Raw genomic sequence first — 12,670 nt, 5'->3', positions numbered from 1 at the left:
ACCTTCATTTGAGGTATCATCACTGAAAAATGTAAGCATACTCTAAATAACATGTTTGTACTAAATGTTCTTTAGTGGACCTTTAAAAAATATTTAAAAATGAGTGGGTTGGTTGGTTGGTTGTTTCTTTTTTTCTCTCCATTGCAGATTAAGGGTAGAGGAGAGTAGGGAAATAATAACTTTTGGGAAAGACCAGGCTGCTGCTGCTTAGTTTTTATATTTCTCATTCTAGAAAGGATTTGGCTATTTTGATTAGAAGTATCACTTTTTTAAATAAGAATTTTCTCAAGAGATTTTTCTCGGGAAAATGTACAATGAAAAAATTGAGATGAAGACCCAAAGTTAGCCTGAAAATATGCAGTAATAATAAATATATACCAGAAGTATTTCTGTTCATGCAAAAAGAAGCAGCCCTGGTTTTTCTCTTCATACAATTCTTTTGCATTGGTCTTGATTATTTTTTTTTAATTAATATCTTATTCTGGCAAGAAGACAGGTTCCTTGTGTTTAGATGCAGTCACTAAGAACCAGACTGGTGGAAACTAGCTGGTGGCTCAGTAGAAGTTTCATTATTTCTGTGTCCCTTGCAGTTCAAGCACAGATGAGGACGTGTTAAATGTTTCTTATGGAATTTTTTCCCCTCGCTTGAGCAGCTAGTATAAGCTGCTGATATGGTGTGTGGTTTTTTTTATTTAATATCCCCCATAATTTTTTCATCCCAGTTCTGTCTCCGTGTCCCTGTGGAGCACTGAAGGGATTTGCAAGAAGAGCCGTGCTCACTGCTGTGACCTGCAGGTGACTCATTACAGAACAAGATAAGTAAGATCTCACCTTCCTTTTGCTGTTTTGTCATGTGTTTAATAGATACTTACCAGGCCTTATGTGAGTCAAGGTATTTTTTTCTGCAAATTGAAGGGGGGAAATTGTTCTTAGTAAGAGACAGCAGAATTACGGGTATAAGGAAGATTTCTCTCAGGAAGATCAATTGGGAGAGGGGAGCAGAAGGTTGTGTGCAGGAGCTCTGAGGAACTGCAGCTGGCACTTTGTGTGCACAAACCCTGATGTAGGATTTGCAGGGATGAGCTGTTCTGTCTCCACAGGTGGATTTCTAATTTTTGTGTTAGTTGACATTTCGTGGTATGAAATCTGAGCTGTATTTTAAGTTAATGCCTCCGCCCACAAACTCATTACCAGAATGTGAACCAACCCTGAAGGTACAAAGAGCTTCATTTCTTTTTTAGATTTTTTTAATTTCATCAGAAACAGCGAAAGTTTCAAATTTCACATAGACATTTGCAGATGCTAAAAGGAAGTAATAGCTGCTTTCTCTTTCACTTTTTTTTTAAACTTTCTCCATCCAGGCAAATTTCACAGTAGCCCAGGTCCAAACTATCATGGACAGAAAGTCCAGTGTGAGGAATATGAGTGATCATGGCACATCAGCCTTGGCATACTCCTTGGTGTGTAAAGCAAACATCATTTATTTCACCCAGAGATGGAGAAATGTGATTCACAGGCACAGGGAAAGAGGAGCAAGAAAGAGGTATTGCAGTCAAAACTATGTAAGAGTTTAGTTTCTTTTTTTCTTTCTTTTTAATCTGAAGACAGTAAAATCATTTACTCAAAGCCTTGTCAGATCCTTTTTAAGAGAACATTTAGAACCTGAAATACTGAAGTGTTTTTGTTTTCTTTAAAGCACATCAAAAAATACTGGCAGTGTAACAAGGTGGGTGCAGTGCCTGATGCCTGTGAGTTTTAAAATCAGAAAATTAATGAACCTATTGAAACTAATGAAATTATTAATTGTCTTCTCTTACAGGGTGGTTTCTTTGTTATGGACTCCCCTGGACTCCTCTGAAGTCACAGTGTGTCACTGGTGGTGCCCTTGTTGGGGCTGACTGTGTCTCTCTTCCAATTAAACAGACCTCGGTGTGTTTTATTTTCTTCTTAAGAAAAAAAAAAAAAATCAAAAAAGAGTGGTGGAAGAATCTTCTTTCTCTGAAATTTTAACAGCTGATAGTATTTATTCTGATTTGCAGGCTTAGCCCATGGGCTTCCCTGTGTCTTAGAGGGTTGTGTCTACTCTCTGTATCCAGCTTGTCAGTTGAATGTTGAGTAACTGAGGAAATAAAGTCAATCTTTAAGGAAAATCCCAGGGAAGAGAGCTGCCTGGGATTCTTCTCAGTTAGAAAATGGAGCAATACCTGTAAGTGAGTACTGGTAGTTTCAGGCAGCTCCAAGACCACCACCAAGTTCCCATTTTGAATTTCCCAGTCAACACCATACAAAAGTTAGTCAGAGATCTTGCCTGAGTGTGTAACATATGTTTTAATTGTACTCACAATTTTTTAAGGGTTTTGTGTACAGGCAGATACTGTTCTGCAGCAGGGTACTGCAGAACTTGCCAGACCAGTGCTGCTGGTGAGCAGAGTGGATCATGCCTTGCTGGAATTGCAGCTGGAGCCTGAGGAGCTTTGCCAGACATTTCAGCATCTTGTGGTAAAACTGTCAGTGTCGTAATTTCCACCTACAGAGAGGGTGAAACTGGACCAGTGAGTAATACTATGGTAAAAAAACAAAACAAAAACTTTAAAACTTTGCTGTTAGTTTGGAGAATACCAGCATTGGTATGAAGTATACATTTACAGCAGCTCACATCTCTGGCCAACCTAAAGGAGATGTTCATCAGTCCCCTCCCACCCTCACTGTTCCATACATTTTCTATTGGGGATATAATTTTCAACCAGCCAACTGGGGAGCAAAAGCAGCTGGGAAAGAGAGGAGAATTCACAAAGCAAATAATCCCCTGGTGATGCTTTCTCACTAGCAAAATGTGTAACCTCAAGGCAATTGCTCAGTGTCATTCAAACATCAGATGTCAGAATTTTTCCTGGGGCAAACTGCTGTGGTTTGGAATTCAAGGCAAAGGACCAGAAGCCAGAAGATTCCTCCCTGTGCCTGGCTGTGGTGGTTATGTCACAACAAAAAAGCATGATCTTTCTGCTACTCCTGACTGATAAGACATTTAATTTTCCATTTTCTGATCTGAAGATTTAGATCTCTGTTACTTTGCCAGTAATTACATTCTAATATGCTGCGTATCTCTGGAAGGATAGTTTGAAAGCAGCAAGACCAATAGTATTTTCTGTATTGCAGCTGAGAATTGTAAAATAAAAATCCAGTGTCTGTCAACTGCAAGCCTTCTCTGGTGGCCCAGCTGCTGTAAGGAACTGTCAGAATCAGGCTGCTTCAGATATTATTTTTTCAACAAGTAGCTTCAGGGCAGCCCTTCTCACCAGAGTTTTTAGTCTTGGTTCCTGTTGCTTAAATGTGATCATCCTGTACTAGCTTGTTTTATGGCTAAAATTGATGCCAGCTTAATCTAGTTAGTGGAAAAAGGAATTTGGGCTAGGACTGAGCACTGGCTCTTACATTCCATGAACCTCAGCCATCCATGGGTCAGGCCAGGTTTAGTGGTGTGGCAGGAATGAGCCACTCTCATTTTATTTTCTAGAGAAATTTCACTAACAATTCAGTTGATATTCTTTGCAAAGTCATCCAAATCCTACTTGGGACTCTACTAGAACATTTCTAAAGTCTTTATTCTGATCTTTGTTATGGGTGTTTTCACCATGTGAGAAAAGATAATACTCTTGCTTCAGAAGTAGTAGTCAATAGACCCATTTTCAGAAAAATACTGTATTATTCTGTGTTCCAGAGAAATATTTGGCATCTTCACTGATGCTGCCTCTCATTGAAAGCAGTCAATGCATTTCAAATCAGTAATTTGTGAAGCTCATTCTCTTTTTTTGTTCCATTTTAGCTTTTCCCCCTTCTGAAGGTTGCTGCAGTTGTGGGAACTGCTGGGTTTGGCTCTGGTGTTTGTGGCTGGGCACTGACCCTGAAGCAGTTTCCTGAGACATATGTAATCACATTTGCTGCCAAAGGTGAAAAAAAAAAAAACCCAAACTCACAACTCCTTCCAGCTAAGCACTGAAAGAAAGTGGAAGATGTGGTGGAAAAACTCTGGTGTGGTAAGTAAGTAGCACAGTATGCATGGACTGAACATGTATGAACTCCTGGAGGATGGAGTTAATTTCCTATTAGCTGTGTACACAGCTTTTGTTAGCTGGATGCTTTATAAAATTCATTATATGTGCTTGACTGCTGATGCCTTGTGAGAAATTAACCCACCTTGACTCATCTGGCTCATGGGTTACTACAAAATACCCTGCATATCTCGTGTGGTATTTGAATTATTTCAGCAAGCCTTCAAAAGGCAGTTACAGAATGGAGTAAGGGAATTCCTGGCAACAGGTTTGCTTACAGTTCCCTGGAAAAGCCTAAAAAATACACATTGAAGTCAGGGTTATTAACTGTAATAAAAAACAACCCAAAAACCAACCTCAACCTAAACAAAGAATAAGTCATCCTTTGGCTCCCCAAGTGTCTTATTGTTAATTGCTACATTCAAACAAGGATTAGCCACTTCCCTGCTCTTTTAATCTCTGCTTCAATGTGAAACTTCATAGTTTTCTTTCAAAAATAGCTTAAGTGGAAATTCACAAGGAAATGGACACTCCCAAAGTTCAGACTGCATAAGTAAAAATAAACATCTTTGATATTTTGATACAGCAGCTGGAATAATTCCACAAATCAGGCACTAGACCAGATGGAAAGAAGTTTCCAAGGACATTTTGCCAGCTAGTTCTGGAACCTATATTTAAAGAAAAGTGGTATTTTGTCTTGATTTGTCTTCGGTTGCAGGGCCATAAGAGGAGATTTATTTTTTTTTAATTTTGTAGAACTCTTAGGAAAGCCAACCCTTAGCCCATTCCTTCTGTAGAAAAGTTCTGCAGTGTGAGAACAATGTGGAAAAGGGTGGGACTGAAGTAGAAGACCTCAAGGTCTGAATGGCCTGTTCACTGAAATAACATTGTCTGCATATTTGGATTACGGGTTTGTATGAACTTCAGGTAGGAATGTGGAATTTCTCTTGGAATTAGAATAGTTTGAAATACATGAATCTTGAGCTGTATCATCGTTGTAAATAGTTTCTCAAATAAAAGCCCAGCACAGTGAAGCCAGAGGTTTTTCAGACATTGATGTTTAAGATAAATGGTAAGCAAAGCCTCCTCTGTTACAGCACAATTCAGTTGCTATAAACTTGTTTCACATCTTTGATGCCATTATGAATTTTAAGAAGGAAGAGGCATCCCAGGTGGTAGAGGAACCTGGTAATGAGGCAAAACACTTTCTTAGGGTTACTTGGCCTTTCTGCTTCATTGGAAGTGCCAGCATGGTAGTAGTTTTTGCCCTGGAGCTGTGTAATGGGAATAGTCTTTTAGGTCTTTCTCAAATCCACAGAAATCTATTTTAGTTTTCTTTTTATAAGCCCATCAGTTAATCAGTGTGCTGAGTATGTCATAGTTTGAAATAAAGTGCTTGGTGATTTGTTGCACTGAGTTTGCTAGAGATAGCAGGACTTATGTGTGTCACAGCATACAAAAAGCATAACTTTTAAGAGAAGGGAGAAAATTCTTATCCCACTCATTAGAAAACCCACCAATACCCTCTTCTCAAGGTGTAAGTGCAATGTGAATGCAAAGTGTGTGGCCACCCGTGTGTGCTGTGGCTGTGTAAATCAGGAACATGGGTTCTGTTTGGCCCTCACAAGCTCCTGGACAGGCAAGAACACTGCTGAATTCTGGCAAACCCTTTGAAGAGTGGTGTCTGAAGCACATCATCACTTTCTCTGCAGTGCTAAATGTTAAGAGCAGAGACTTCAAGGAACTGCCCTTGCTAACTTCTGTTCTGAGTGTGTTTAATATCTTTATTGATGATTTAGATGAGGGGATTGAGTCCATCATCAGCAAATTCACAGATGACACTAAGCTGGAGGGGAGTGTGGATCAGCTGGAAGGCAGGAGGGCTCTGCAGAGGGACCTGGAGAGACTGGAGAGTTGGGCTGATCCCAAGGGGATGAGGTTTAACACGGCCAAGGGCCGGGTCCTGCACTTTGGCCACAACAACCCCATGGGGAGCTCCAGGGTCGGCACAGAGTGGTTGCAGCAAGGGAGCTGGGAGTTGGGATCGACAGGAAGCTGAAGAGGAGGCAGCAGGGTGGCCAGGTGGCCAAGAAGGCCAATGGCATCCTGGGCTGGCTGAGGAAGAGCGTGGCCAGCAGGTCCAGGGAAGGGATTCTGCCCCTGTGCTCAGCCCTGGGGAGGCCACAGCTTGAGTCCTGTGTCCAGTTCTGGGCCCCTCAGTTTAGGAAGGAGACTGAGGTGCTGGAGCAGGTCCAAAGGAGGGCAACCAGGCTGGTGAAGGGATCCAGCAGAATTCCTGTGAGGAAGGGCTGAGGGAGCTGGGGGTGTTGAGGCTGGAGAAGAGGAGGCTCAGGGGAGACCTCATCACTCTCTCCAACTCCCTGAAAGGAGGTTGGAGCCAGGGGGGGGTTGGGCTCTTTTGCCAAATGACTTTCAACAAGACAAGAGGGCACAAAGGGTCTCAAGTTGTGCCAGGTTAGATATTAGAAAGAATTTCTTTCTGGAGAGGGTGATCAGCCCTTGGAATGGGCTGCCCAGGGAAGTAGTGGATTCTCCGTGTCTGGAGATCTTTCCAAAGAGCCTGGATGTGGCACTCAGTGCCATGGGCTGGGAATCACGGGGGGAGTGGATCAAGGGTTGGACTTGATGAGCTCTGAGGTCCCTTCCAACCCAGCCAATTCTGTGATTCTATGAAAACCCACACAAAAATGAGGCTCAGGGTTACTTCTTGAAGCTCCTTAAAGTAATCATTGGAGAAGGGAAATCACACCACTGTGGCAAGTGGACAGATATTTAATAATATATTTGGTTTTATTTTCTCTATATGGAAGACACAGGCACAAAATATGACTATTTGTAGACTTTTTTCCTTCTGCAATTGTAATCTCTTGGCAGCAGAGAAGAAGGATATTCATGTTTTATTTCAAGGAGCTTAATATAATCCAAGAATCCTAACCTTCCTGTTGAGATGTAGGTCACTATCCCAAGGTAAAAAAAAATGCAAGGAGTGCTCATTTTCAATAATTCATACATACAGTTATATTCAAAGTGCTTGTTCAGGGCAAGTATTTTACTTGAAGCCTTTAAGGAGATTTAAGTAGTCATAGGGAAATTTGAAATTTTGAAGGATTTACATTGCATCTCTAGGTGTAGCCTTCTACATGCTATCCAAAAGGTGTACTGGGTGGTTAGTTACTAAGTTCAGTGAGACAAGTTTTAATTTTTAATTACAATGAGAACTGTAATGTAAAAAAAAACAGGCCATGATGCACTTTTGGCTTCCTGCCTTGCTTCAGATGGACAGCACAAAAACACCACTGTGATTTTATTTCTCAGGGGCCACCTGATGATGAAGCTGTGGGTAAAAAACAATGTCCCATCTTAACCAGGGTCTGTCAAACACCTCTAGTGCACAGGTGAGTAAAACTGCCTAAGATGGGTTTGGGTTAAGTTTCTGTGTGACAGTAATTACTGATTTGGGACTCTGTTGAGCAGGGGATTTAAAAAAAAGTAAAAAAACCAAAGGAAAACCCCTGGGTTGTTACATATAAAACTTGATTTATGATGTGCTGGATGCTGATGTGATTGAAACCACATTGGGTTTTTTTTTAGACTCATAGAATGTGTTAGAGATGAGCAGAAAGATGGTGTGCACCAGCCCTTGGATATACTGTAAGAGGTGGGTGGAGCAGCAAGCTCTTGACTTTCATTCCTTCTGCAGCTTTTGTTATGGTCTTCTGTGATCCTGTGATGTTTTTTTCTCCATCACAGACAAATTCATAACAAGGTCCTTCACTTGTGTCCTGGTTTGGGCCAGGATAAAGGTGATTTTCTGTCTTGCACTTTTGCTTTCAGCTCAGTCTCTTGTAAGGAGCTGCACTTGCTGAAATGAACAGCAAGTTTCTCAGGCAGTGTCTGCTGCTGGGACTGATCCCACTCCATGGTTATAGTTACTGCTGGAGACTGGTGTGCAGAGCCAAGGGCACTGATCAGCTCTGAGGAACATTTTGCCCTCCAGAAGGAGAAAAGGAGTAAAGAGGTCACACCTGGAACCCTCCTTTGGGGAGGAACAGACAAGATAAATGACCAAAATTGACCAAACAGAGGATTCCATCCCATACACCTCATACTCAGGATAAATTGGAGGGATCATCAGGGTCAAACCCCTTCCTGCTTCCCCTTCTTCCCCTGTCCTTGTTTGCTTCAGCATCCTGGGAGGATTCCATCCCTTCCTCTGCCTGTGCTCCTGATCCATGCCAGCCTCAATCTGTGTGTTCCTGCCTCCAGCTCCCAACTGCTGCTGACCCCAGGATTCCAGCCTGGACTTTCCCAGGGCTGCCCTGCAGCCTCAGTGGTGATGTGAGAGTTATTGGGGGAACGGGGGGAGGAACATGGGATCAATTTTCCTGTATATTTGTATATATTTAGTAATTTTTCCTATTTATCATTACTGTTTCATTAAAGTTGTGTAGTTTAGTTTCCAACCCCTCAGTCTCTCTCCTTTATTCTCTCTCCTTTCTTTATCAGGGAGGAGAGAGAGATTAATAGAGAGCATCTGTCACTTGGTTTAATTGCCAGGCCAGTGTTAAACCCTGACAACTTGCAAACACTTCTAACTTGTCCTCCTGTAGCTTAGTGTACCCTGGTTTACACTCAACCTTAAAGGTGGAGGTAAAATGTGGAACCATCTCCCTCTTGGCACAGAGGGATAAAGATAAAGAGCAAATGGCTGAATCTGTCACAGGGCTATTGGTCTGACACCCATAGGAAGAAGTTAAGTTTTGAAGAATTCATCTCTCATATGATCAACCTTAGTACTTTCAAGAGTATCTTCATTTTTAGTTTCCTGTAGATTTGTCACTTCTCTCAGAAATCTACAAATGTTGAAATAAATAAATTGTATTTAAGGTAATTTTCAAGTCCAATATTAGCAGAAGAGAAGCTTGCCTGTCGTGGCCCATGTGTTTAACACTCTAATATTGTTAACACTTTAGCACTCTAGTGAACTGTTAACTTCCTCACAAAACCAGATGATTTCTGGCTAGAGGTTCTACTTCTGACTGTATCATCCATAAGATCCCTGAGGACACAAACTTCTAGCACTGTATTTGTCTTCTGGATTCCAATGGTTCACATGGGATCTTTAAGCCCCCCATATTCATAGAATCACAGAATTGGCTGGGTTGGAAGGGACCTCAGAGATCATCAAGTCCAACCCTTGATCCACTCCCCCCGTGGTTCCCAGCCCATGGCACTGAGTGCCACATCCACATCCTTTCAGGGAGTTGGAGAGAGTGATGAGGTCTCCCCTGAGCCTCCTCTTCTCCAGCCTCAACACCCCCAGCTCCCTCAGCCTCTCCTCATAGGGTCTGTGCTCGAGTCCCTTCATCAGCCCAGTTGCCTCCTTTGGACCTGCTCCAGGACCTTGATATCCTTCCTGAGGGGCTGAGGGGCCCAGAACTGGACACAGGACTCAAGCTGTGGCCTCCCCAGGGCTGAGCACAGGGGCAGAATCCCTTCCCTGGACCTGCTGGCCACGCTCTTCCTGAGCCAGCCCAGGATGCCATTGGCCTTCTTGCCCACCTGGGCACACTGCTGCCTCCTCTTCAGCTTCCTGGCAAGCCAGGCTCCCAGCTCCCTTTCTGCCTGGCTGCTCTCCAGCCACTCTGTGCCCAGCCTGGAGCTCCCCATGGGGTTGTTGTGCAAAGTGCAGGACCCAGCACTTGGCCATGTTGAACCTCATCCCCTTGGGATCAGCCCAACTCTCCAGTCTGTCCAGGTCCCTCTGCAGAGCCCTCCTGCCTTCCAGCTGATCCACACTCCCCCCAGCTTGGTGTCATCTAGGAATCTGATGATGGACTCAATGCCTTCATCTAAATCATCAATGAAGATATTGAACAGAACTGGGCCCAACACTGATCCCTGGAAACTTTCTTTCCAAAACTTTTCAAAACTTTTCCTGGGACAAGGTCACATTAATAGAGATTTAGGGATATCATGGAACCTGCTGGCAGAAGAGGGAAGCTTCAGGAAGGAGGGAATAGTGCTAACAGAGATCTCAGTATTGGAAGAAACAGCAGTGGTGAGGACTTGTTATCCTAACAAAGAACCCTTGATAGACACCATAGCCCTAATTATCTGTCCACACACATGTTGTTCACCAGCTGAGAAAGAAAGGAGCTGTTAATAAGGTTCACTAAATTTTGGGAATCACATCTGTATCGTTTTGAAGTCTCACAGAAAATGTGTCTGATGCTGATAGATATTTCACTGCAGGTGTCAGAACCTGTAATCCCAAAGGACCTCTGGTGTGTATTTCCAAAATGGTCCCCACCTCTTGTAAGGAGCATTTCACATGCTGGACAGAAAGTTTGACTCACAGGACCAAGCTGCACACCTGGCAAGAAAGATCTTTACCTAAAATCCATTCAAATATAGATAATATATATTTGTAATATATATTAGAATTAATGTGTATCTTTTGTAGAGCAATGCAGGCAAAAACAAAAGCTCGGTTTTAGTTTTTAGAGTCCTAACAACAAGATTGTATTTAAGAGTCTTCTTTTTCTGTTTAATAGAACCAGTCAATCAGAGGTATTGTAATCAAATCATAGGCAGTTTTCCTTTACGTGAGAGGGCTTAGCCTTTTGGAAGTACTGAGCTTAAAACAAATATTCTAGGATTATTCCTCATACACTCTGTAGGGCCATGTTGACAATGGGTCATTATGTTGAGCCTGTTGAGACCTTCTGGCAAGGTTGTTGTTTTAGTCAGTGTTGGCCAATTTTTGGAGTCCACAGCATGAGAGTGATGAGGTTTCATGTTAGTCCAGATGTACACGTTGAAACAAAAAACTCTGCTTACCTGCTAAAACTAGCTGAAGGTCTAAAGCATGTGTCCAAGGTTTATCCTGTGGTTCCAGTGAGGATCCAGTTAAGTTTTAGCTTCAGAGCTACTGGTTTGCAGCACAGTACCCAAGGCACTGAGCTTCATTTTAGGTCTTTATTTGACCCAATAGCATGGCTGCAAGCTCAGAACATTCTTCAGTTGTGATTGTATGACCTGACACAAGATAATTAGGGATAAGCTCTTTAATAGGAAGATCCTGAGAGGGAAAAAAACCTACAAATTCTGTAGCAAATAGCATTTTTTTGAGCTGTAGTTTTTCCTCCTTACCTGCTAAAACTAGTTGAAGGTCTAAAGCATGTGTCCAAGGCTTATCCTGTGGTTCCAGTGAGGATCCAGTTAAGTTTTAGCTTCAGAGCTACTGGTTTGCAGCACAGTACCCAAGGCACTGAGCTTCATTTTAGGTCTTTATGTGACCCAATAGCATGGTTGCAGAACAGTCTTCAGTTGTAATTGTATGACCTGACACAAGATAATTAGGGATAAGCTCACTCAGCATTTTAACAGGAAGATCCTGAGAGGGAAAAAACCTACAAATTCTGTAGCAAATAGCTTTTTTTTTTTTTTTTTTTTTTTTTTTTGAGCTGTAGTTTTTCTTACACTTTTCTATTGCTCAAATACCTCAGTAGGAGAGAAACTAAGTTCAGTGTGAGAGTACCCAGTTTTGTTGGTGATGAGATTCACTCTGGAGCACTCCTGGAAACAATATAGAGATGAGAGTTTGTTATATTTTGAGTGCTTTGAGTTGAGCAGTTTGAGGACCTGACATCTTTCTGATTTAGTCTGTGTGTGTTTTTGTTAATAAATTCTTGAAATGTTTACTCCCTGTTATTTCTTCTTTCAGTGTATTACCAGAGAGTCTAGTGAACATATTGCTTAGAACAGAGGAGCTGCATCTAGAAATTTCCCTTAAAAAATCTACAGGAAGGTCATGCTTTGATTCCAAGTAAGGTAGAAATAAGGTAGAAATTCTAGAATTTCTGTGAATTGCAGTGTATAGAATATATCTAAATATGAACCTGAAGATCATGCTTTGATTCCAAGTGAGGTAGAAATAAGGTAGAAATTCTAGAATTCCTGTGAATTGCAGTGTATAGAATATATCTAAATATGAACCTTTGAAAATACAATCTTAATCTACTGTTGTTGGTCTCCTTAGAGCAACTTCCTTAAAGCAATTTCAAACTTCTTAAATTTAACCAACCAATTATTTTCAAAATAATTCTTAATTACTTCATTGGAGGAGTTTAGAATTAAAACAAAGATGTGAAGAAAATCCAGTAAACAGTTAAATTATCTTGAACAATGATGGCAACCATAGATGTGATGCTGAAAATACTGTTTCTCTTGCTGAAGCTTGCAGAGCATTCCTGGATGCCAGAGTGAGCCTGGCATTAGCACACTGCCGCAGGAGGAGAAGCCACACTTTGTTGAATGGCATTTGATTGGTGTTTGGAAATGATCAGCTTAGTACTTGAGAATTTTTTGTTTTCCATCCCCTTGACAGAAATAACACCCAGGGGTATCTCCCCGTGGGACAGTGGGTGGAGAATCAAGCCAGGTGTGCATATCCACATAGAATCATAGAATCACAGAATTGGCTGGGTTGGAAGGGAGCTCAGAGCTCATCAAGTCCAACCCTTGATCCACTCCCCCCGTGGTTCCCAGCCCATGGCACTCAGTGCCACATCCAGGCTCTTTGGAAAGATCTCCAG

General features: G+C 41.9%; 1 pseudogene; it reads left to right on the top strand.

Moving 5' to 3' along the window:
* Positions 1-307: 307 nt before the first annotated feature.
* LOC103539886 lies at positions 308-11,819 on the top strand (annotated as a pseudogene).
* The last annotated feature ends 851 nt before the right edge of the window (positions 11,820-12,670 follow it).

The sequence above is a fragment of the Calypte anna genome, chromosome Z (assembly GCF_003957555.1).
Source record: "Calypte anna isolate BGI_N300 chromosome Z, bCalAnn1_v1.p, whole genome shotgun sequence".
NCBI classification, from domain to species: Eukaryota; Metazoa; Chordata; class Aves; order Apodiformes; family Trochilidae; genus Calypte; species Calypte anna.
Note: the sequence above shows the minus strand (reverse complement) of the source record. Positions and strands in the feature narration are given on the sequence as shown.